Source organism: Chiloscyllium punctatum, chromosome 16 (genome assembly GCF_047496795.1).
Source record: "Chiloscyllium punctatum isolate Juve2018m chromosome 16, sChiPun1.3, whole genome shotgun sequence".
NCBI classification, from domain to species: domain Eukaryota; kingdom Metazoa; phylum Chordata; class Chondrichthyes; order Orectolobiformes; family Hemiscylliidae; genus Chiloscyllium; species Chiloscyllium punctatum.
Window position 1 is genome coordinate 75,173,255 of NC_092754.1, and position 25,819 is coordinate 75,199,073.

The 25,819-nt window shown below is 41.8% G+C and overlaps 1 long non-coding RNA gene across 1 annotated transcript; it reads left to right on the top strand.

The window, feature by feature from the left end:
- The first annotated feature begins 5,949 nt into the window (after positions 1 to 5,949).
- On the top strand, positions 5,950 to 23,659 carry LOC140486872 (uncharacterized). Its single transcript, XR_011962656.1, has 3 exons — positions 5,950 to 6,335; positions 23,051 to 23,120; positions 23,544 to 23,659. It is a non-coding gene; the product is annotated as an uncharacterized lncRNA (long non-coding RNA).
- Positions 23,660 to 25,819: the final 2,160 nt, after the last annotated feature.

The window sequence follows — 25,819 nt, forward strand, 5'->3', positions numbered from 1 at the left end:
GCGAATATGTGAGGTATGGTCAGTAGGTTTACAGAAGACACCAAAATTGGAGATGTAGTGGAAAGTGAAGAAGGTTAGGTCAGAATACCACAGGATCTTGATCAGATGGGCCATTGGAGCAAGGAATGGCAGACGGAGTTCAATTTAGATTAATGCGAGCTGTTGTATTTTGGAAAGGCAAATCAGGGCAGGACTTATACACTTAATGGTAAAGTCCTGGGGAACATTGCTGAACAAAGGGACCTTGGAATGGCAGGTTCATAGTTCCTTGAAAGTAGAGTCACAGGTAGGCGGAGGAGTGAATGCAGCATTTGGTACGGTCCCCGTTATTGGTCAATGTATTGAATGCAGCTGTTGTGATGTCATATTGTGGCTGTACAGGGCGCTGATGACAGCTCTTCTGGAATTCTGCTTTCAATTCCAATCTCCCTGTTCTTGGAATAATGTTGAGAAAGTTGAAAGGGTTCAGAAAACATTTCCAGGGACTTTGCCAGGATTGGACGGTTTGAGCTATTGGGAAAGGCTGAATAGGCTGGGACTATTTTCCCTGGAGAGTTGGAGGCTGAGAGGTGATCTCATAAAATCATGAAGGGCATGGATAAGGTGAGCAGTCAGGGACTTTTTCCCAAGTTTGGTGGGTCCAGAACTAGAGGGTACAGGCTTAAGGTGAGAGGGAAAAGATTGAAAAGGGATCTAAGGGGCATCTTGTTCATGTTGAGGGCATTGCAAGTATGGAGTGAACTGCCAGAGGAACGGGTGGAGGCTAGTATAATTGCAGCATTTAAAAGGCATCTGATTGGGTACATGAAGAGGAAGGATTTAGAGGGATAAGGGTGAACCGCTGGCAAATGGGACTCCATTAACACTCTCCGTTATTGGTCAATGCATTGAATACAGAAGCTGGGATGTCATATTGTGGCTGGACAGGACATTGATTAAGCCACTTCTGGAATTCTGTTTTCAGTTTGAATTTTCCTGTTCTGGGAAGGATGTTGTGAAACTTGAAAAGGTTTGGACAAGATTTACAAAAACGTTGCCAGGATTGGAGTATTTGGCCTACAGGGAGAGGCTGAATGAGCTGGGGTTATTTTCTCTGTAGAGTCAAAGACTGAGAGGTGACTTCATGGAAATTTATAAAATCACGAGGGGTGTGAATAAGGTGAGCAGCCGGGGTCCTATTTCCTCAGGTTAGGTGGGTCCAAAACTAGAGGACCTGGGTTTAAGTTGAGAGGGGAAACATTTAAAAGGGATCGAAATGGCAACGTTTTCAAGCTGAGTGTGGTGTGTGTATGGGAGGGGCTACCAGATGAAGTAGTGAAGGCTGATAAAATCACAACATTTAAAAGGCTTCCAATTGGGTACATGAGTAGGAAGGGTTTTGATGGATACAGGCCAATAGCTGGTAAATGGGAATCCATTAGTTTAGGACTCCTTGTTGGCACGGACGAATTGGACCGAAGGTCTGTTTCTTTGATCTTAATAAATTAAGATGCATTCCTCTCTTTTGTGGAGAGCTCGCTGAAGCACAGATAATTATCCTTGGAGCTGAGAAGGTGAAGCAGTGATTTCGACCTGGTGCAGATTTGGTTCCAAGGTCTTGAATTTGCAGAGAGAGAGAGAGAGGAATTGTTCACACTGTCACAATTTTTAGTAACTACTTTCAAGTAATTGGCAAATAATACAAGGTGAAGATGTGAACACTATTTTATTCAGTAAGTTCTGAGCATCTGGAACAGTCTGAACGACACAGATTCAGCAGGTATTCTGAAACAGACTTAGAATTTTACTTTTTAAGGAAAGATTTGAGGGGCTTTGGGCACATGGGAGGGGACTTGGGACAGATTTGCAGCATCTTCAGAGGGAGAGAATACAGCCCCAATGGGCTGAATAGCCCTCAGGCCCTGTGCTCTGTGATACTGCCCCATTCACTGTGAATGATGAAGCTCATCCCAGGGCAGAGAGAGTGATCAGCCCTCCACTCTCATCACAATGGGGCCCGGCTGATTGACGGCAGCTCCAGACCAATGGGAGGAGAATCTGTGTGGTCCTGCAGCCAATGGGATTGAATGAGGGGTGTGACCAGCAAGACAACACCTGTCCATGAGCTGTGCAGGTGCCGTGTCACTGTTTGGGGTTGGGAGAGACAGCAGAGACTGGGACAGAGGCTGTGGGACCTGAATTACAAACTCCCGGTAAATTAAAACCAAAAGAACTGAGGAAGATGTAAATCAGAAACAACGGGATTGTTGTAAAGGAGTTCATTCTCGATCATGGATTGTAATCCATTGGCATTGTCCCGTCGGTTCCAGCCCCGCGGGGAAACACTGGAAATATGAGGAATGTAATGTAGGTTTCAGTTATTAAACTGTAAAAAGTGCAGAACAATTTACAAGGATGTTGCCAGGGCTCAGGGGTCTGAGTTATAGGGAGAGGTTGGAGAAGTGAGGATTTTATGTTAAAAGAAGAGGAGACTGAGGGGGTTCTTTTCTAGAAGGGTATAAGACCATGAGAGGCATGGATAAGGTGAATGCACTCAGTCTTTTTCCCAGGAACTCGAGGATTAGACGGCTTGATTGGATCAGTTTAAGGTTAGAGGAGAAAGAATAAAAGGGAAGCTGAGGGGCAACTGTTTTACACAGAGGGTGGTGTTTATATGGCATGAGCTGGCAGTGGAAGTGGTTCAGGCAGGAACACTCTCTACAGGTAAAAGACATTTGGACAAATACATGGATAGGAAAGGGTCAGAAGCAAATGAGCCAAGTGCAGGGAAATGGAGTTAGCGTGGATGGACTTTCTGATTGGCATGGGCCAGTTTGGGCCAAAGGGCCTGTCTCTGCTGTAGGATTCTATAACTCCTAAGTGCATTTGCTATTTCTCCCACTAACTCTGGTATCCTGGGATGTATTCCATCAGGGCAATGAGACTTATCTACCTTTAGCTCCATTAGCTTGCCCAGCTCTAACTCTTTCACGATAATGGTTATTATCTAGGTCTTCACCTTCCTCAGTTTCCTTATCAATTACTGGCATGTTCTTCGTATCCTCCACTGTGAAGACTGACTGCTGTGTGCTCATATTCCTGAATCCTGCTGGATAGGAATAACTGGGCACAGAACTCTGAGAGGTCTTCTTTGAGTCTTTATTGATGAAATATGGCAGTTGTATGAATAGTGTACATACAAAATACCTCCAGGCAGCATCAGGTAACTCCCCACCTGTCTGATGTACAGCTCCCATTCTTATACCTTTGTGGTTTGGGACTTTGAATAGAGACTGTCTCTCAGTATTATCTCCATGGCAACGGCAGTTAGAAAGTCTAGTTCAGTTCAGCACTTTGTGGTTAAACCACACACCCCTCCCCCACGCCCCTGTGGCTCCCTCAAGTATCTAACAGGCACTTCAGTTTCAGTGGGGCTGTCTATCGGGATTCTGATATGGAGAAGCCGGTGGTGGGGTGAACAAAGTTAAAAACCACACATCACCAGGTTATAGTCCAACAGGTTTATTTGGAAGTACAAGCTTTTGGGGTGTGCTGTGGTTTTTAACTTGATCAGGATTATCTCTATGGTAACAGTTAAGTGCTTCAACAATTACAGAGGCCATATGTTCCCCACACAATAGGTTCCCCTCTAGCAGGGTAAACTACTATTCTGGCCCTGGGGATAGCTACTCATCACTTTTCTCCCCCAATCCCATCTCGCTTTCTGTTGATCTTTGAAGTTTTCCTAATCTCCATGGTCTTTGCCAATCTGTGTGCATTCTATTTCAGTTTGATAAACTCCCTTATTTCCTGAGCCACCCACAGCAGATTACTCCTTTTCCTACCGTCCTTCCCTTTCCCTGATATATACTTTTGCTGAGAATTTCAAAAAATTGCTTTGATATTCCCCCAATGTGCGTCAACTTTCCCACCATAAAGTCTTTGCTTCCAGTCTACATTAGCCAACTCCTGCCTCATCCTATTGTATTCTCCTTTTGTTTTAAGCACTGGATCGTGGGAGTGGTTCTAATCTTTCAGCTTTCCATCTGTGTTCTAAGTTCAACCAGACTTCTCAGAATTCTTTTATCAGATTACGAGGTGAGACGATCTTTCCTGGGTGTTTTGGTTTTCATTGTCAGAGACCTTGTCTTTGTAATAAAGTGCAGGATAGATATTCACAACAGAGTATTCTGGACACTGCGAACGTACAACACAATCTAAAACCATAAATCACTGTCTCCCTTCAGTTTAAAATTGCAAAATCATTATCTCCTACACGCTTCCTCACTATCTAAGATTGGAATGCTAATCCACCTGACTATCTGTCATTTTCCGAAAATCTCCTTTGGTGAAGGAGGTGAATTTTGGATTCAGCTTTCCAGTTATTACCGTAAGAAGATAAGTACTGGGCACAGGAGAACCAGCCCCACCATGTAATACAGTGACGATTGAGCTCACCTCGGTCTCAGCTGGATTTTCCCACCTGCTCTCTCTCTCACCCTTCAACTCATTGCAAATTCAGCATCTGTATCTCTTCATTACATTCGCTCATTGTCCTGGCATCCACCGCATTTTGAATAGGGAATTCCACAGATTCACAACACATTGAGACAAGGACATTCTTCCACATGAGAATAGAATAGAGTCCCTATAGTGCAGAAACAGGGTATTCATCCATTGAGCCCACACCAACCCTATGATGAGCATCCCATTCAGACCCTGTAACATTGCATTTCCCGTGGCTAATTGTCTAACCGACACGTGCATGGACACTATCAGCAATTTAGCATGGGCAGTCCACCCAAACTGCACATCTTTGGACTGTGTGAGGAAACTGGAGAACTGCACGAAACCATGCAGACATGGGGAGAATGTGTAAACTCCACACAGTCGCCAAAGGTCCCTGACGCTGTGAGGCAGCAGTGCTAGCCACTGAGCCACCTCTGCTTAAAACCTACTGTGCCTTATTAACCTCCCTATCCCCCAATTGGCTGAATCTATGATCCTTACGTCAGAAATCAGGTTGTCTAAGCTGATGTCTCAGGAAATCCCAGTGACAGCCCACATGTCCCATGTGTCTGAATGGGGATCCTATAGAGAACATCCTCCATCCCACAGTTTTCATTCACGTTCCAGAGACAGGGCTCCAGTGGCTGCATGGGGACTGCAACTCCCAAATTCCGAGGCAGGGACCACACGTCTGTGGGCAAACCTGGCACTGCACAAGTACAGAATGTGGGTGAGTTTTGGAGCATGTGCTTTGGGGTAACTAGTGGAAAGTATTTCATATTCTGTCTGGAGGAGGAACGTATTTGCTTGTAGTATTGATCTGTTGGAGGGTCAAAGTGTCACCACACCCACATGGGACCAAGTTCCATTCCTAACTTGTCATAACACTGGAATCGACCAATGAGAAACAAGGAAGGATCTGACCCATTCTCCCAGACTGAAGGTTCCTCTTCTGTCCAGGATCTGCCACCTCCCTTTCTGTTTCCTTTTGTTTCATTCTGCTGTTACATTATTGACTTGCAGCAACTGAAGGGAAAGGAAGTGAACCCAGAAAGGGTGCAGACTTTAACTAGGGACGGCAAGTGGTGGCATAGACCTGTTTATCAGTAACTCCATGAGAATGGGGAGGGTGTACATTAGTAGGTAGTAGAGTTAGAATGGTGGGAGAGAGTAAGTGGGCTGGAGGGTTACAGCTTTGGGGGACGAAAGGGGGAAAAGATATTCCAGAGAAACTAGAATTGTCTGCTCTGAATTTCTTATCTGTACATATTCCTTTATACAGGGTGCTAGGTGGTGAAGATTTGCAGACTGAACTCTCAACATCATTTGCCGATCATGATAAAGTTAACCAGAATTAGAAGAACCAAAGATGGAGAATCACTGGGCCAGAATCCTGCAACTCTCTCTCCCTCCCATCATTGTCGGTCTATCTGCGCCAAATGGACGGCGAATTTTTCAAGACAGCAGCTCACGACCATCTTCTCAAGGGTAACGAGAGATGGGGAATAAATGCTGGCTGAGCCAGTGATGCCCATATCCTGGTAATGGGTTCTATCTCTAGTTGCTGAAACCCAATTGATGTTACTGCAGGATGATGAGGGATACTGAGTGTATCCTCCAGGAGGCAGCACCATCACATTACCCCTGCCTACACCCACACAACAACGTCACTGGAACAAAAGGCAGTGAAGCCCAAGGAGGACTGAAATATAGTTCTTCAAGGTAAAGTCATGAAAGGGGATTGGAACAGAGCAGGAACAGGAGACTGAGCTGGATGGTCAGCTGTTTCCCATTGAATGGTGGAGCAGGATTGAAAGGCTGAATGGTCTCCTGCTGCTATCTCCCAGGTATGTATATAACCATGGAAGAAGGGGGCAGGGATTCTCCAGGAGATTGCACCTCCACAACAGTTTTCAGTGAGGGATGGTTTGATGGATTTTATTTAACATTTATCTTTAACACAAGGTTTATGAATTTGGTTTTAAAATATTGTAGCTATTTATTCCTCAATAAATAAAACTAAAAGAAATGAAACTAATAGTTTTTAAAATTTTCAAACGCCCTGTAAAACAAAATCCTGTCTATTCCCGGACACCATCTCTTTCCAGTTACTCAAACTCCAGGGAAATATTCCCTCCCTGTCTGAACCTTTGGTTTGATTTAACTGCTTTTCAGTTCTCCTTCTTTGAGCTGTGAAGTGTTCATTTTCCCCCATTTCTCCGACCCAGACGTGTTATCACACACAGCTGAGCAACCTTCCCACGTTCATCATTTCACCATTTTAGGTTTTGTTAATATATAATCACAAGCAGTAAACCACCCGTGTAACCAATTGAATATTTACAAACAAAGCCCATTACGGGCAAAGCAAACCATTACAAATGACAGATTGGGAAGGGACCAAATCAAAGTAGAGTTAGGGGTGAGGGGGCAGCAGTGGAGATAAAGCACTGTATCCCCTGCGATGCCCACCTCTATCTAAAGGCATCAAGAGCATTGATACATACCACATGCTCCTCTCCAAGGACACGCTGCTTTATACTCAATCATCGAATAGCATCCCAACTGTGTGGCAGGAGAGCATTGGCCCATCAAACCACACCAACCATCCAAAGAGCATCCCACCTGGAGCACTCCACCTCTGTAACACTGCATTTCCCATGGCTGATCCACTGAGTCTGCACAATCCTGGAGACTGTGGACAAGTCCACACCGACCGCCGAAGCGCAACCCACCCATACCCCTACATTTACCCCTTACCTAACACTACGGGCACACACAGAAACACAAAAGGCAGCATGTGTACCTGAGTTGAATGAACCTGGACTTGTGATTGTTGTCACATTTTCCTAACTAGTTAGAATTACAGAATCCCTTAGGCGCACAAAGAGACTATTCGGTCCATCGAGTCTGCAATGATCTGCTGTCCCACCCTACCTCCATAACCCCACATTTAGCATGGCTAACCCAACCCATCTAACCTACACACTACAGGCCATGTTAGCACGGCCAATCCATCAAACTGGCACATCTGTGGGAGAGTCACATATTATATCTAAGTGCTCAGGATTGTGGATGAAGGCTCACAAATACTTGACTCTGACGCAAATCCTCTTTCTTTTTCAAAATAAAATCTGGGGGAAACTGCAGCCAGAAAGATTTCCCATTATCTCATGAGGAAGAGAATTCAAAACTCGTGCCCCTGACCCAGGGGCGCAGTGAAGTCACAGAGATCTGGGAACCATCAGAAATGTAACAGGTTGTGAGCAAGGTGGGAGTGAGACAAGGACAAAAAGACAGTCTGTCACACGGGGGAAGGCAGGAGAGATTGAATTGCAGAAATGGTAGTCCCTCAAGGCCATGGGGAATGGAGTTAGGGCTGGGAAAGAAACCAGGAAACAAGGTGAGCAGCTGTCAAAGAAATACATTGAAAAAACAGATTATAACCACATTGAGGGCAGAGTACACAGTCTGAAATTGTTGTTCTCATTGGTGAGTACAGAACGCTGTAAAGCCTGGGTCATTCTATTACAGCCAACACATGCAGGATAGGCCAAGTGGCCTCGATCTGTGCTGTAATTTTCTGATAAATTTATTCTGACATTTGGAATTCAGGTCGGATGATGTTCATAAATTCTCAAATTGGACTTGAGTTTAATATTCTGGAGAAATGTCAAATCAATCACAATGATCCCATTCTGCAGACTTTAGTCCACAGCCCTGCATGTTCCAGCATCTCAGTTACATCCATGTCCTTTTATTCTAATGTGATGCTGGTTACTGCCTCTGCCACTCCATCAATGAGTTCCTGCTCCCCACCATCTCTGAGTGAAATGAATTCTCCTCTCCCCTTCTTTCTGGGAATTAGTTTCAATCTAAATCCTCCAGTTTCTGACCTCTCAGTTAATGAATAGCTCCTTCCTATCCCCTCAATCTGGATTCCTCAGCATTTTATCACTTCAATTAAATCTCAGCTCATCCTCCTCGGAAATCATCCCCCAGTCTATCCAACCTTTCCTCAGAGCAGAAATTTTCCAATTGTAGAAACATTCTGATCAATCTCCTCTGTACCCTCTGGTGTGATCACATTAACCCTGGAATGTGGGGATCAGAAGTGTGTGCAGTACTTTAACCGCAGTCAAACGAGTGTTCCTGACATTTCCCATGTCACCTCCGTGTTCTTGTGGTTGTCGCTCACACAAGAAGTGTCCTGTTTTTCCCACTTGGAACTGGATGTGCACTCCATGGGGCTGGGATTCCCTACCATGTGTCTATTTGTTAACTAAACCTAAATTGACTTCAGATGAAAACAAGATTATCAGCTACCTACCAATCAACTTCTTCCGTTACACCCAAGTTACCTTACTTTTTAAAAATCTCTTTAAAATTATTACTATCTAAACACAACAGGCTTTAAGTTGCTGATCAAGTATTCAGATGTCTCCACTGTTACAATTACTTGAAGATTATCTTTACCTTCAGCTACATTTGGTGAATTGAACACTGATTGTAAATATATGAATGACAAACGGACTTGAGTTTGATGATCATTAATCCAGTCTGACATTCTTCTTGGTTAATATCTTGAAGAGAACTGTCCTCAGAACTCCAGCTGTGCTCTGACTTCATTCACAACTGGATTTGGTTGGACTGCAGATCTTAGATCTGTTCTGTTGTTTCCCGGATTGCTTCACTCTGTCTATCACTTGCTGCTTATGCTGTTTGTCACACAAGTAGTCCTCTTTGGGAACTTCATCAGGGTAACGCCTCATTTTTAGGTATTCATGCTGCTGTTCCTGGCATGCCCTCCTGAGTTCTCTCAGTTGAATGAGGATTGATCCTCTGGTTTGATGGTAAGAGGTAAATTGGGGAATATGCTGGGCCGTGATTCTGTAAGTTTTGTTGGAGTACAATTCTACTGCTGTTGTTGGAAGGAAATGGCTAAACTCTTACACTGTTGGCCCCATATACTACATGCAGTATCATGAACACTGATAGGCCAAGACATGAAATACGAGCAGCACTGTACAATGATGCAGGATCACAACTGCAGTAAGGAGAGTTTAAGATCCAACTTGACATAGGAGTAGGGAAAGAAGCAGCTGATCAGATTGTCTTATTCATAGTCACAAAGAGACTCTGTGAGATTATTGTACTGTTGGGGGTGAGGATGGAGGAGGTTGGGGAGATGGAGAGCCCTTCAAAAGAAACTAATCTGCCTGAGAGTTGTGAGAAAGAATTGATTGCCATGCATTTAACAGAAAGCTAATTGAAACTGTTTTTATCCCCAAAAGATAACAAGACAATAGAAACAAACCCTAGAATACATGGTTCAGAGATGGGTGTCAATAGCCAATTAACATCCAACTCCTGCAATCATTGAGCAAACGTATGTGTGATTACCCAGTTCTAATGAACTAGAAAATCCCTGTTCACTCTGTGCGGATGGACAGCGATGTGGGGAAGTATTGGTCTAGTGGTATTGTCGTGAGACAGTTAATCTAAAACCCCAGATAGTGTTCTGGAGACCTGGGTTCAAAGCCTGCTGCAGCAGATGGGGGGGATTTGAATTCAATTTAAAAAACTCTGGAATTTAAGAATCTAATGATGACCATTAATCGATTGTCAGAAAAGCCCATCTGGATCACTAATGGCCTTTCAGGAAGGAAGCTGCCATCCTTCCCTGGTGTGACCTACATTGTGACCTCAGACCCACAGCAATGTGGTTAACTCTTACCTGCCCTCTGGGCAATTAGGGATGGGCAGTAAATGCTGCCGGGCCAGCGACACCCTCATCCTGTGAATGAACAAAGGAAAATAAAAGTCTCTACCCAGTGTGAATCTGTACATGTTCAACAATGTTAACATTTCCAAAGCTAAGATCTCAATGTGCACAACTTTATGAGCTGCCAAAACCATTGATCATTACTTCGTGTGAATAAGAGAGAAAAAAAATCCTTCAACTGTGGCTATCAGTAAATTGACTGGTGTCTCAGCAGGGTGGATGCCTGAGTGAATCCCTCCTCCCCCCCCGCCCCCCCCCCCACCCCACCCCAAACACACACACACTCACACAAACACACAGCAGGTGAACAGCTTCTCCCCAGTCTGACTGGTTTGGCCAGTTTCCAGGTGGGATGGGTAAAGAATTCCCTTCTGGCATTCCCCACATTTCCAGCGTCGATCCCTAGTGTGGCTAAACTGATGTTTTGCCATTTCAGATAAGCTAGCAGACTGTTACACACACCGTTAGCCCCCCCCCCCCCCCACCCCCAAGAACCCAGTATAACGCAGTAAACATTACCTCCTGCTGTGGAGGGACAGCCTGTATTGGTCTGTGTAGGAACACTGAGCAGATTTACCTCAATGACAACTTAATCGGTGACCAGAGCAAGTTAAGCAAGTCCAAATATAATGCATTATAGCACAGAAAGAGGCCCATCAAATCCAAGCTGGCTCTCTGTAGCAGAATCCCATATTCTCATTCCCCCTACATACCCCAAACTCTGCAAGTTTAGTTCCCTCAGAACTGATCTAATTGTTTTTATCAATCATTGATCTTCTCTACTTGCACCACTGTAATAGGCAGCATGTTCTGCATATTTCCAGCCAATACAGTCAGCAGAAACACTTGATCATCTCCCGCTGTCTCAAAACCTTACATCTGACCTTAACTCTTGTGCCATCACCTATCAAACACACATATTTTTGTCTGCTATATCTAGGTCTGTTATAATCTTATGCGGCTTTTTCAAAAATAAATTTAACTTGTTTATTTCAAAGAAAGTAGCAATCTCTTCAAATGAATCCAGTGACTGTATTTTCCTCATCAGTGAACCATTCCAGTAAGTCTGTACCCCACATCCTGAAGATCACTCATATCCTTCCTTGTTAATGTCTGTTTTGTTCCACAAATCCAGGTGACACAAGTTTTCTGTACAACAGCAGTAGCTTTATTATTGGACAGCTGGAAAGAATTTCAAAGCATCTCTAAAGTAACCGAGTGTCTACTTGTACAGACTCATCTTCACGAATCTCTGCCTTACCCACAGAGACAGTATATTTAATAAGAATTAGACAAAGGCATATCAGTCACATGGGCGATTGCCATTACATAGTTTAAAGCTGGTAATTATGAATTTACAAAGCTTGATGAATGCCAATGTCCTGTGATAATGTGTGATGGATTACAGAAACTGATTATCGTATTGTCCATGATTGTGTGTTGATGGGAAGAGATGAAGGCAGAAGGGTTCTTCCTTCAGTAAATGGGAGATTCACTTACCTATGCTCATATGGAGGGGAGGTAAGACAATGGGAGCAGGAGGCAGTTTAACAGGGTTGTACCCAGGGCTCTCCGTCTTGTCTGGAAAGGGCAAATTGCTCTATCTGGGGTTATGGTGGAATCCACATGTGTGGCTCCAAGAGGTTCTATTTCGAAGATACAGTCTGCCTCACCCCTACTGAGGTGTTCAGTTTGTATTGGAAGAGTACAGGCCTTGTACTCTTACATTACGGCAGGAAGACCTTTGGCAGGAGAATGTTTAACCCTTGAGTCGCCAATGCATTCTGAAAGAGAAGCAAAGTATGGAACAGGCCCCTCTGTGGTATTTTAACTTCCTCATCCTGACCAGGAATCTGTTGACCACAATTGGATGCAATGATTGACTATGACCTAACTAGAACATTGTCAATGGTCAGCATCTTTTCCATGAGTATGTTATCATTCCCTGCATTAATGAAGCCCAGCATCCTATAAGTTTATTCAATACACTTTATGTTTTCTCTCCTTTAAGGATTTGTACACATTATCCCCCATTCCTGCTGTCCTGCTCTCTATGTCTGTGCCATTCAAATATATATTCCCTTTCGACATTGCTTCTCTCAAAATGCATCAACTTACTGTGTGTTCTAAAGAAGAGACATATTATACTCAAAATATTATCTCTCGCTCCACACATTCTCCCCTCTGGAAAACAGAACAGTACAGCACCGGAATAATCGGCCCACCATGTCTGTGTGGATCATGATTCCATCTGCCTCTAAATGATCCGTATCCCTGCCAACCCATACCTGCTTATCTGTCTGTCCAAATGCCTCTTAAACATTGTGATTGTTTCTGCTTTTACCATCTCTCAGGCAAGTACATTCTAGTCACTGACCACCTCCTGCAGAAGAAACTTGTCTGACACAACTCCCTTTAAACTTACACAGATGTTGTTGAAAATGCTCAGCAGGTCATGCAGCATCTGTGAAGGAAAATCCATTAAAGTTTCGGGTCCGGTCCCCCTTCCTCAGAAATGTTATCTAATTTCTCTTCACAGATGCTGCTAGAACTGCTGAGCTTTTTCAGAAACTTCTGTTTTTCTTTCTGGTTTACACCATCTGCTGTTCTTTCGGTTTTCATTTCCTTTAAACTTGCCCCCTCTCCCCTTAAATCTATGGCCTGTGGAATTGGTACTTTCCACTTGGAAAACGATTCAGATTATTCACTCTCTCTGTGCCTCTCGGATCACTCCACAGCCACTGACTTTCCAAAGACAACAATCCAAGATTTTCCAACCTCTCCCAATCCAGGCAACATCCTGGTAAACCCATTTCCACCCTCTCCAAAGCCTCCACATCCTCCTTATAATGCGGTGCCCAACACAGCCCACAATCCCCCAAAGGGGGGCCTAATGACAGTTTTATATTCAGTCCCCTGACAGAAGAAGGCAAGCCTGCCATCCACCTCCTTCACCACATTCAGGGAGCTGTGAACTTGCACCTGAAGATCCCTCTGTATATCAATGCTGCTCAGGGCACTTCCTTTTAGTGTATACATTCTTCTTACAATGAGCCGCCCAAAACGCATCACATCACACTTGTCTGAATTAATATCTATCTGCAATTTCTCCGCATAACCTTCCAACTGATCTCGTCCTTGATGTTTCCTTTGACAACATTCTTCACGATTCACAACTTCTTCACTTTGTGCCATCTACAAACTTGCTAATTAAATCTTTTACATTTTCAGGCTAATCATTTATATATATTACAAACAACAGTTGTCCCAGCTCTGACCCTTGTGGAACAGAGGCACTGCTCACAGACCTCCAGCCACCAACATACCCCTGCACAACTGTTACTGGGAGAAGTATCAAAGAGGAGCCTTGAGTTCTGTGCTGAGCAGCACGACCAATGTTTATTCAGAGCTCCTTCTCTGGAATTCTGTGGATCCCCCAGCCATGTCCAGCATTTGGATGTGTTTCTTTCATACATTCCACTCATATTTCCCCCCCTGACCCGATCTCCTGGGTTCGGGATGTCAGCTCGGATGTTTATGAGCTCCCTTTCCCAGTCTCTGATTCTCTGTCCGTCTGCAACTTCCCCTCTCAGCTCATGCAGTTGCTTTGTCAGTTCTTTCACAAATTGTTTCACCCTATCCCTGCCATTATACATCCCCTGCCCTCCCACTACCATAGTCCATCCGGTCACTAATTCAAAGGGGGATTGCTCAGTTCCCTTTGCTGGGGTTGATGTCAGTTTCATTAGGATTGTGGGGAGTACACTAACCCATCCCGGCCTGTCTCTGTCAGGGCCTTAGTCAGACGAGCTTTCAGTGTCTGCTTCATTCCTTCTCCTGTCCCTGAGCTCTGGGGGTGGTATGTGAGATGGTATTTCTGCTCAGTACCAAACAAGCCACAGAGCTGCTTAACTTCGATTCCTGTCGCATGTGTCCCTTGGTCAGAACCTGCAGGGGAATGTTTCCACCCACTGAGTAAACCTGTTTATTAAGACCCAGCAGGATTTCCTTCCCTGGGATTGGGATGGGGGTGTAGGTAAAATCCATCTGTAATTGTTCCCGTGAGCCCCAGGGTCCCTGCTGCTGCCTCCATTTTATCTTGATTGTTTTCCCTGGCTCACACTGTGTACAGACTACACCCCTTCGACAAAACCTTCTTGTTCCAGAACACCCCTGTAAGTGATCATCCAATATTGCATTTTATCCTGCTTAATATGGGCCATCCCATGATATGTTTTTCATAATGTTTGTCTGAAACAGTGGCACTGCTGGATGTCCTATTACTGCCCCACCCTTTTCCCATTCCTGTTTCTCCTGCTGTGGGACTGTTTCTGCAAATGTCTTTAAACTTTCCTTTCTCGCTTCTGTAGCTACTGCCACTGCATCCTCCTCAAATGTCTGCACTGTTTCAGTAAGTATGCTCACCCATGCTCACCAATTACCCCGTTGGTGTGGCGTTTCTACTTTCATGTGAGCTCTAATCTTCATTATTGCTGCTTCACTGGGAAAGTTAGCTGCTTCCACTAACTCTCTGCCCTGTTCTTTATGCTCAATGTGGCCCACAGACAGGGTGATGTACCTTCACCCAGCCCAGTCATGAACTATACCAAAGGCATGCTGACTGTCCGTGTACATTTTGCCTCCCTCACCCCTGGTTAATGTCCGGGCTTCTGCCAGGGCTCCTGATGGTTCTCTATTTCTGGATAATTCCAAAACAAAATTCCCACAATAATTAAACAATCCTAAAGTTTGCCTGATGTGGGTAGATATTTTTATAACCATAGTTTTTGTTCCCGATGGGACTGTCCCCCCTCCCTTCCTGATTTGATCTCCCCAATATGATGTCCCAGTTCCGTCTCTCCCTACCTTCCCAGTTGCACTCTCTGTGCGTTAATTTTCAGCCTGGCCTGGCTAACCTGATCCAATACTCTGTATAATATCTGGATATTTTCTTTCTCACTGCTTGAGGTGATGAGGTCTTGGTAAGATCAGTGTGACTAAATCCATCAAACACACATCGGTGGGATATACTGGAATATTGCGGGATCCCTGAGGTAATATATCCTGGCGGACTGTTCTCCTCGGTCAGTAAACACCACTCTCTTCTGCCATTTAATGTCCACAGGTATGGACCAAGACTATTTCCAGTTTCTGTCAATCTGTCACTGTCACAATTACTGCCTCTTCAGCCCCAGCTTTGATGAGATCCCGTTTGTGTGGGGAGTGAGAGGGCCCTCAATCTCTACAGGGTCGATAGATAACAACCCACTTTCCTGTTTGAGTTACGCACACCGCTGAGTGGGTCTGAGCTATAACCCACCAGATGCTCTGACTCTCCCAGTCTCCCTGCAATGTAGCTACTCCGGAGAGGTTGCCTCTCCTTTTCCTTCTGTCCCAGTCCTGGCTGGAGCATCCCCATGTTTAAATTCGGGTGTTGACGTCAATAGTTGCCATTTTAGAATAAATAGGAGCAACTCCCAGAATGGTCCCTTCTTGAGTTTCACACCTCCATATCTGAATATATTTTGTCATACTCCTGGTCGACATCGGGGCAGGTTTGCTTCATCCACCTTCCCAGGTTCCCTCTCCGACTGCTCTCATTTTAGTAATTGAGGGGGTGAGGGGTAAATGCTTATCGGTAACTGACAAAGATGCTCTGGTGTTAGAGTCATGCAAGTGTTGGCCCCTTAACAGCTCGTCAATGAATATTCATGGAATATGCATATACCTACATGAACACAGGCCACTTACAATATGAACAACCTCCCTCTCTGTGCCTCCGTTCCTTGTCTCTGTGCCCTTTCCTGCTTCCCTTGTAACATTGTGGGTCTGATTACCTTCCCTGTACTGCAGCTATTCCCCTGTGTTTCTGTGTTTGCCTCAGCTCTCATGGCCCAATTCAGAATGTGGTTAGAATTATCTCCCACTGAGAGTCCCATATTTATAATTACAGTTAAATAGGGTCCCATGTCATCTTTTAAATACATCAAACACATCATTAAAGTCATCATCACAGTTTGGGGTTTGGTGATCCCCGTGGTTGTTACACACTTCAGGCTTCCTCTCTGTATGATCCTCGATATTACCCTTGGCTCCCTGAGTCACCAAGGTTATTTTAGCCCATTCAGCCTGTCCCCTCCCCAGTGTGTCCCTGTAATATCTGTAAATGCCTGGAGCCACTGATCAGCTGTACTCTGGGGGGAACCGGCTCACACCCCATCCTCTCATTACAGGGACAGTTTCTGCTGTACACTTCAGGGCATCTTAGGCCGAGGGAGGGTCCGTGCATCATCTTCGGTGAGACTGTGTACCTCTACTAATTCATCCATATTGTCCCAATAAGGCCCATTATTGCCATTTCTCTATCAGGCTGGGTGTTCATTCACCAACATCTGTTATTCAGCGGGTGAACGGTTCAGGTTTGGTTTCTGTCAGTTCCCTTTGTTGCTCCCTACTGTCTAAGTTGAGCTTTGATGCCCAGTGGTGCCACAGACACGGCCTTCTGGACCTTATAGGGCGGTGGGTCATCCCACCCATTGCTGTCCCTCTGTCCATACGTGGGTGCTTCACCATCTAACCCGTTCCAGTCAGTGTCACCATCCTCACTGCCTTCTGAGGAGAGCGGGGCACTAGGTACCTCCCCCACTGTAACTACCGCCTGGCCTTTTGGCTTTAAGGCCTCACGTCTGAGAGCCACCACCTTCACTTGTTCCTGTTTCCCATAATAATGTAACACATCCTGTCATTCCTGGAATAAAACAGAGCAAAATGTGAATTTGGTTTTACTTGAAATATTAATAATTTGACATTCACTTTACATATTTATAGAGGTGAAAATTCCAGTTTGATTATTTAAGTGAATTTGACGTGATCAAATAATGAAAATAACAGATAATCAACGACAATGAATGAACTGAATAATATGTGATATTTTGTACAAGTTCTTGCAATGAAAATTCAATTTTATTTAATGTTTGTCACCCATTACACCATGGGCATTGTTTTTAGGGAATAAAGTAATGGAAGGGTATCAGAGAAAATAAATAGACTTTAATTTTAGCTTCACTGCAATAATGAACCAAAACAATATTTGGAAATATGGTTGAACTACATAACAAAGTTTCCAGTGTCATTATTGACATGAAAACTATCTTAGTTTGCAAGTTGTTTTGCTCTAAGAATAATTGGAAATTAATTGTGATTTGGAATACACCATTTAAAATATATTTTGAAGAGAATAATCAGATACATTTTTTGGAGGAAATTAGGAATGGAAATAAATACATATTTATTGATATTAATAGTTTTAAAATGTTGAGAAGTTTACTGGGATTATTTTAATTGAGAGAGGCTGCATGATTATAAATACTAATTCGCCATTTTCTTTGCACTGTTGGTTTCACTAGAATCTGTTGTGGTCTAAGCTCTTGTTGTGTGCAATGGTCTGTCACTAATAGCTTAATTAACCTGCGAGTTCCTGATCAGGTTTCCTTTGTCTGTAAGTCAGTCTGTAAGTGAGCAACACACCTCCTTTTGTGAGGAGAAATAAGTGGCAGTTCACACTGAGAATTGTTTCTAGCACACACCATCAGCAGGAAAGAGTTTTTTCTAAAGATTTCCAATCTCTATCTACAAATCTGATTTGTCAGTTTGTGGGGGATTCAGCCCCTTTGTTCTGAGCTGTTTTCATACAAGCAGTTGGTTCATTCTGGCTTTGCCAAGAATGTTGTTTACTTTTCCCTTTTACTGTGATTCTGCAGGTTCGCATATTCTGTGAGTCAATAATGTTCAGTAACTGAACATTGATTTTTTTCTCTAACAGAGCAGTGGCCTTGTTTTCAATTAAGTATTCACTTTCCATTTCCTGGTTGTATTGAATGTTCCAGAACCAGACTCTGAGCAATGTTTTCATTCACTTGTGTTGGATTCACTGCCAGCCACATGGTCAGTCAGTTTCAGCAGTTTGAATTCAATAATCATCTAGAATTATGAGTCTATTGATGAAATTATTCTCGATTGTCAGGAAAAACCCATCTCGGTCACTGATGTCCTTTAGGGAAGGAAGCTGCCATCCTTACCTGATCTAGTCTACATGTGACCCCTGACCCACAGCAATGTGGTTACTCTTACCTGCCCTCTGGGTAATAACTGCTGCCCATAGCCGGTGGCACCTACATCCAGTGAAGGAATTTTCAACAAAGCTCTTAGTCCTGTGTCATGTGAGAAAGAAGCAGTTTCAGCCCCTCAAGTCCACTCCATCATTCAATAAGGCCAGGCCTGATCTGTTAGTGATTTGTGTTCCATCTTCCCCCAACATCCCTTAACAAGAACCTATCAACCAGTGTCTTAAAAATATTCATTGAGCCCACCTTCTGGGGCAGAGAGTTCCAAAGTTGCACAGCCCTCTGAGAGGAAATAAATCTCCTCATCTCTGTCCTGAAAGGGTGAATCTAATTTTAAAGCAGTTCTCTCGAGTTCACGTATGACCCACAGGAGGAAACATCCTTTCCACGTCCTCCTTAACAAACCATTCAGGATCTTAGACACTTCAGTCATTTCACCCCTCACTCTCCCAAACTCCGGCTGAAACAAATCCAGCCTGTCCAACCAATCCACATTTTATTACTGTCACGCCGGGTTGAAATGTTGTGTTGTGTTTATTATGCAGTGAATGTGTTGTTCCACTGTGTGGGGTCTAAGAGTCAACGTAGCCATACTAGCTTTCCTGTCTCACTGTGTTCCATATATCTTACATCACTGTGTTGATCCAATCCCTCCCTACCTCATATAACCAAAAAGAATGGCAGAGAGAGATCAAGAAAAGTTGTTAGAAAATTTGTTGTTGCCTAAAAGGTACTTGGTCTGTTTGTAGAGATTGCATTGTAATTGAAGTAACCAGTTAATGAAAAGTTACTGACAAAATATTTGAAGCGGAGTTGCTGCTGGTGATGGCAATGCTGCTGGTTGGTATAAGAGAGGGCTGGGGGGAATACTGTACTGAGGAGAAAGTGGAGCAAGGTAACCTTTTATCATTGTCAATAAGAAGAGGTAGAGATTGTAGCTAGGACAGAGTTGGAGCTATTTTGATCTTGCAGACATTATTTTAATATTTATTTGATGTTATTTGGTTGTCACTGGCTGGGCCCAGCATTTCTTGCCTGTCCCTAGTTACCCTTGAGAAATTGGTGCTGAGATGTCTTCTTGAACCGCTGCAGTCTACCTGCTGTGGGTTGACCCACGATGCCATTGGGGTGGGGATTTCCAGGACATTCACCCACCGACAGTGAAGGAATGGCCATATATTCCCAAGTCAGGGTGCGTTAGTACCTTGGAGGGGAACTTGAAGGTAGTTGTATTTCCATCTAGCTGCTGCCTTTGTCCTTCGAGATGGAAGTGGCCATGTGTTCCTTGAGTGTTGTTAGGGCGGCACTAATCCAGGCAAGTGGGGAGTATTCCATCACACTCCTGACTTGTGCCTGGTAGCTGTTGGGTAAGCTTTCAGGAGCCAGGAGTTGAATTACTCTTGTAGCCACTGTGTTTGTGTAGTGAGACCAATTCAGTTTCTGATCAATGATTATCCCCAGGATAATGTTGATAGTGGGTGTTCAGTGATGGTAACAGCATTGAATGTCAAGTGATGGGGGTTAGGTCATTTCTTATACGTGATGGTCACAGCCTGCATTTGTGTGGGATGTATGTTACTTGCCCCTTGTCAGCCCAAACCTGGATATTGTCCAGATCTTGTTGTTCTTGGGGTTGGACTGCTTCAGTACCTGAGGAGTTAATTGGTTATCAATGTTCAATAATTACAAAATTATGCAAATTCCTTTTTCTATCAAATGTCATGGACTGTATCTTGTGGTCACTCTGATATTAAATTTCGTTATCTCCTTATTTTCTTCCTAATTCAGACACAAATGTTTGAACATCGATCAGGATAAAATTAAATAATTTAAAAACAAACGTTTCTACATGTAAACTAATTAAATGAAATGCATTACTTCTGTATTGTCTGCATTTTGAGCAAAAATCATTTCTTTTCAATAATTACTGAATGACTCATTTATTGTCCTCAATCCATCAATCCAGCTGTTAGATTTTAGTCTTCAATTTACCGAGCTTAATGATGTCTAATCAACATTAGAGCAAAGTGCTTTTAAAATGTTGAGTCAACTTATTTGTTCTGATTCCAACATTTATTATGAATTCATTATCTTTATAATAATTACAGAATAATTTGTTTGTCTTTCTAACATGTATAGTCAGATCCATATTTTAATTTAATGCATTGTAACAATACTATTGTTTTCAGGTCAAGTATCCCACAATGGAACCAATGATTTTGCACCCAACATGCTTTGAAAACTGACTTTTGCTCGTTTGAATAATCACAGTAATCTCAGCCTTATAAATTCAGAGAACTGTAATTACTTTTCACTGCAATGATTGCTGTTCATGTCTACACATTGCACAGTCACATAGCAACATTAAATATCTCCTTCTTTGAAGTGCACTGATATATTTTCAAAAATCTATGTGTTGCTAATGTGTAACTATTGTTCAGTTCAGTAAGGGGTATAAATGTGTAATAATAGCTCAGTACATGAACTGATGTGAATATATTGCAGTGTACAAACTCACAATCATTGTGAAAATCAATTTTTATTTTAACCATGGAAACACAGTTGAATTAATTCAATTCTATTTCACTTTAATGCTCGCATTCATTGTATTTCTAATCACAATAAGAGTGAACTATTTCATGTGACACAATTATTTAAAATTCATGTCACTTTTTTATGGAGACAAAACAGAATTAATACCCGTTTTTGCTTTCCTTTACCTATCACAGTCAAGTTTGAATTGTAGAAAGTTAGACTGATACAGCACGGAAACAGGTCATTCAGCCCAACTTGGCATTCCGGCCAGGTTTCCGAAACTAAACTAGTCCCATTTTCCTGTGTTTGTCCCATATCCCTCTGGATGTTTTCTATCCATGTAACTGTCCAAAAGTCTTTTAGATGTTGTAATCGTACCAGCCGCTGCCTTTCCTGTCACATCTCATCTCAGTATGCCAAACACGCATTGTGAAAAGAGTTGCCCCTCCGATGCCTTTTAAAACTTTCCCCCTTACCTTAATAACATTCATACTTTAATCAGTGACCTGAAGCAAATAAATTCAATATATTGTGACCATTATAATCAACAACAGATACAAGTTGAGAAAATGTTGGATTGAAAAGTAATTCAATTGACACTTAGATATTTTCTAATCAACTCTGAGGTGCTTTGACACATCTCTGTTTAAGGTAGGAATTGAATGCCTACCTCATGGTCTATTAGTACAGACTTTACCAGAACCCTCCATAATGTTCCCATGCAGAAAGGGCAGGACTATAATCATATACTTACTGTGGTTACTCACAGGGAAAACTGCTCAGATATTTATCGTGATAATTGGACTAGGATTGTATTAGACAGCTCCAGTGTGTAATGGATAAAAAGAATTCCTAATTTCTAATAATGATGGAACGAAGCGGCAATGATCTTAAATAAATATAATTCTCATGATAATCAAATAATTCAATATGTTTGAAGCAGTTATTCATATACATAAATTAACATTTACCTGCTTTGTAACGCACATGATTTGGAAATAAAGCATTCGCCATTCAACGTGATACTCAGCGAAAGACAACTTTCCTCAGTTTCACAAAATTGTGATTTCTATGAATTCAAGGTTTATTATAAAAGAATTGATCAAACATTTGTTAATCAGGTTTGTGTACACAAGAAAAACATGAAATTTAAATAATGTTTAATGTGAAAAATAGTTAGCTCTTTTGTAATAATCAGAAATATAGAAATGTTAGCATTGAAGTGAAATACAATCAGTACAAGAACGCAAAAAACTGTGGATGCTGGAACTCAGAAACAAAATCAGTAATTGCTGGAAAATAACACAGCAGGTCTGGCAGCATCTGTGGGAAGCATTCAGTGTTAATACTTTGCGTCCAGTGACCCTTCCTCAGAATGTATTTTTGCTCACAGCCAATTCAATCCAACTAAGCTTCCGCACTGAAAATTATTTTGCTAAGATTAAGAGATTGTAGAGTGCAATATTGTTTGTCAGTTGATGTATTGAGTCATTGTTCCACATCGACAGCTGGATATATTGCATTTAAACAATGATTACCAGTTAGACATTAGCAATAATTAGTTTTAAAATGGCTGCAACCAAATTTAAGGTTGATAAGAAAATCCTTATTGCAATGTAATTGTGCAGTATATCTGAAAAAACTGAAATATTGAAGTGAAAAATAATTAGCCATCTCTTAATTGATAAGGCTGATTAATAATCTTTCCATTAATATGAGAATTCAAATGAAAGGGAATGAGATAGTTACTATGAGTGTTGGGTGAGAAAACTCTGGTTGATTGCAGGTGTGTTGACCTGAAAAGAATGTTAATATTTCATTATGACACTGGCACAAAGAAATAATGGATTCAACTAAAATGTGAATCTCATGATGGTGTGAGAATTGAAATGACAATTAAATAATAATTAATGTTAGAACTCAACACTTAAAATGATTCAATATATTCAAAGCAGTTTGTACTGGATATTCATTAAGATCAGTAAACTGAGAATTAAAATATTGGGTTAATTTAAACAAAAATCACAACTTCAGAGATTATTCATCAGAATTGTTTTGTCATTGAAAAAAAACACATTTATTCAAGAAATTTCCCTCATTTTCTGTCTTTTTTCCACAGGGATCTGTACTGGAACCCTTCTGGTTACGATACAAATATATAGAAGTGACATGAATTAAAACCTAATTGGGTGAGTTAATAAGCTTGCAGATGATACAAAGTTCAGTGCAGTTGTGAATAATGTAGAAGGTTGTCAAAGAATGCAACAGGAAAAAGATAAACTGCAGCTATGGGCAGAGAAATTAAAGGTAAAGCTTAATCCATACAAGTGTGAGGTGTCACACTTTGGGAGCTCAAATATTAAGGAAAAGTAGATAGTTAATGGCAGGACCCTGAACAGCTTTGTTGTTCAAAGGGATCTTGGCATTCAAGACCATGGCTCCCTGAAAGTGTCCATGCAAGTAGATAGGGTGGTAAGGAAGGCAAATGGCATGCTTGCCTTTATTGGTCAGGGAACTGGTTACAAGAGTCAGGGTATCATTTTGCAACTTTGTAAGACTTTGGTTCAGGCATACTTAAAGTATTGTATTCACTTCTGTTCGCCACATTTCAGGAAGGGTATGGAGGCTTTGGAGATGGCACAGAGGGCGTTTACCCGGATGCTGCCTGGATTTGGAGAGGCTGCTTTTTTGTGGCGTGGCGGTGGCTGAGGGGAAGAATTGATTGAAGTCTATGCAATCAGGAGATACATAGGTAAGGTTGTCAGTCAGGAAGTTTCTTCCCAGAGTTGAAACGTCAAAACTATGAGGCATGCATTTAACGTTGTGGGGGGAAGTTCGAGGGGCATGTGAGGGGCATTTACTTTTTACACAGGGAGTGGTAGGTGTCTGGAATGAACTTCAAGGTTTGGTGGTGGAGGCAGATACATTAAGGCTATTTAATGTTCATTTCGATAATTTGGATGGATATGGATCAAGGATAGGCAGAAGGGATGAGTTTCTTTTGCATTATATTCAGCACAACGTTACGGGCCAAAGGACCCATTCCTGTGCTGCACAGATCTTTGAGAGAAAACTAATACCTCACTCATATGACATTTAATCTAATCAATATTTAGCCACTGGTGTCAGAAATAGTAAGAAAATAAGTAGAGAACGAACTTGACTATAATCTAAACATAGAGTCAATGACATTTACAGAGGTAATTTTTTGATTTTTTTTAAATTATAAGATTAATAACTTTGGAGATGTGTTGAAAATGTTTGCAGTTACTGATGTGCTGAGCCAAAATTACCCTTTTTGAATTGAAGATTGGACTACAAACCTGTTAGAAAACTTGAAAATATTCAGTAAGGTGTGATGCACATCATAATTTAATCCATTGATTATTACTGCCAATACTACAATAAAAAAAAATTCAGCTCTACACCAAAAAGCATCAATTTTCCATCCAATGCTCATTGGAAATATTGGAATACTACTCATTTCAACAATCAAAGTAATCGCAGCCCCATCGATTAAGAGATATATAATGACATTTTACCAATAATTACTATTTATTTCGACATATTGCTCGTTCAAACGGCAATGTGAAGTTTCTCATTAATATTCAGTTCACTGACAGCATATTAATAATTTAGTTATTGCTAATATCTAACCATTGATCAATCCAGTCAGGGATAGAAAAGTGGAAATATGGCTCAGTACATCAACTGATGGAAAGATATTGCAGTGTTCACTCTGCCAATTATTGTGAATATCGATGTATATTTTGATTTGATTATATTTTTCTTCAACACAAAGATTTATTGTAATTCTGATCACAGTAAGATTATTTAACTTTGTGACTTTTTTTGTAAACAAAAAAATAGAACTTACAGGTGTTTGCTCTTTCCTTTATCAATCAGAATACATTTGGAATTGTTGCAAGTTATACATTTGTGGAAGGAAGAGAAGATGTCTGCAGCTGAATAGTTACAGTGAATGACCTTTCCTTCCGATTCCGTCCGACTGCTAAACATTCTCATTATCTTTTTCTTGATAAGAAAAACTGCTTTAAACGTATTCAGCAGTTATATTTTTTATGAATTTACAATAAGCTCATGATATGCCGATTTATCTTTCTTCCCATTATTCTGATATTAATTTGAAAGTAAGAGCATATGTGCTTAGTACCACTATTATAGTGAATTACTATTTCATTCTCAGTCCATTACACAGAAACAGTCTAATTAATTCCCAGCCCAATTATCGGAATGAACACTGGTTAGTTTTCATTTGAGTAATCCCAATTGATTATAATCCCAACCTTCCTTGTTGGGACGATAATGAAAGGCACTTGTGTAGCTCTAGTAGTGTCTCTCCTAAGAGACCAGATAACCAGATGCAGAACCATAGCCTTGAAAGCTAGTCCTTCCAAATAAACATGTTGGACGATAACCTGGTGTCATGTGATTTTTAACTTTGTCCACCCTAGTCCAATACCGAGATCTCCACATTATTGTTGCACAAAGGTATTCTCGTAATTTTTAAAAGAAAATATTACTTTAATTAAGATCTTTAACACACGATTATTAATCCCTTCCTATATTCTTAAAATATAGTTGTAGTTGAAAAAGAATGCTCACTGAACACTGCACACACAGCTACACAAATGTCTTCATGGTCATCTAATTACTGCTCCAGAGAAAAACCTGAGTAAGTATCTTATTGTTTCTGAGAACAAAAACCACAATGAACATTTGGTGAGCTGTTCCATCCAATAAATGCACTTGATTTCTTACATTTCACTTCAGTAATTGCACACGACATATTTCGCTAAAACCAATAACAATGCTTTATTACAAATGAGCGAGGACGCTAACGTCAGCATACATAGCAGATTTCCAA